We start from the raw sequence: 1,380 nt of genomic DNA on the forward strand, positions 1-1,380 counted from the left end.
TTTTTATAAAGTAAATATATCCTGAAGGCTGAGGCTGTTGGGCAGGGAGCTCCCAAGGCGCCAACTCAGCCCCACACTGAGTGGGCTGTATGTGCAGGCAAGATGACAGAGATGACAGCATGCCTGACAGAGAACAGAAATCAGCCTTGGCAGAGGTGTCACTGGCTGGGGATTCTGGACACCCTGGCTTGCAGACAAAGAAGTTCCATGGTCCAGGACCCAACGCTCAGAGCAGTGTTCAGAGGGCTTGCTTCAGGAATGGTCTCTGCAGCTCAGTCCCCTTAGTGTTGAAGTCTTGTAACATGCTAGACAGTGGTGAGCTTTGCCACTTCTGGATTCTACCATCCCACACTGTGTGAAAGGGGTAGCTGCATCCTGTGGGGTGGATGTGAGACCTTTCTCTCTAAGCATGAAGGACTGTGGGTAGGAATGGAGCGAGGAAGAGGTCCAAGTCAAAGAAGCTGGAGGAGAACTGAAAGACAAGGGAGCCAGAGAAACACTTCCTAGCATGGACCCCTCTGCCCTCCACAGAGCATACCTGTCTGTCTGGCTTCCCCTAGTTGCCCTCGCCCGCCTGTGCTTCCTCTTCTTGTCTGTTAACCTGACAGATTCTGCTTACCCTCTCAGTGAGGCCAAGGAGAAATGGATATTGTCATTGACTGGAAGTATACAAGGAGCCCCACCCCGGCTCCTCACATCCCTCCCTGTCTTGAAGCTGTTGAAGACCCCAGAGTGCTGCCTGCAGACACCAAGTCTGAAGCTAGGGAAGTTATTGTAGATTCCTTTAGGTGCCCTTCTCTCCTCTTCTGCCCCCAGGAAGCCTTCTCTTGCACATTGCTTATTGTGTGGGAGAGCTTGGATAAGCAGAGGCTGGAGGCCTACACATCCAGATTCAACAAAGCAGGGGAGATCTGAACCCAGTGTTTGTCAGGGGCAACTCACTTATGACTAGGGCCTCACTAGGTTTCTCACACATTCCCTCACTACACAAAGCCCATGCCATCAGCCCCACCTGCAGGACCCTCCAAGGAACTCAAAGGCCTCAGTCCCCCCCCCCACACACACACACACATTTCTCAAAAGTTCACCCAAGGACAGATCAGCCACACTCCCTACCCCTCAACCCCTTCTGCTGTGACTGCTTCCTTCTGGCACAGACGATAGAAACTAAGTGGTGCACGCTTTTTTTTTCTCAGCACTCTGGAGGCAGAGCCTGGTCTACAGAGTTCCAGGGCAGCCAGGGCTGTGTAGAGAGAGATTCTGTCTCAAAAACAAAAACTAAACTAAAACTAAAACTAAAAGAAGGAGGAGGAGGGAAGGAGGGAGGGAGGGAGGGAGAAAAGGAAAGGAAAGGGAAGGAAAGAAGAAGAGAGAAGAGAG

This window comes from Mastomys coucha, unplaced genomic scaffold (genome assembly GCF_008632895.1).
Source record: "Mastomys coucha isolate ucsf_1 unplaced genomic scaffold, UCSF_Mcou_1 pScaffold23, whole genome shotgun sequence".
NCBI classification, from domain to species: Eukaryota; Metazoa; Chordata; class Mammalia; order Rodentia; family Muridae; genus Mastomys; species Mastomys coucha.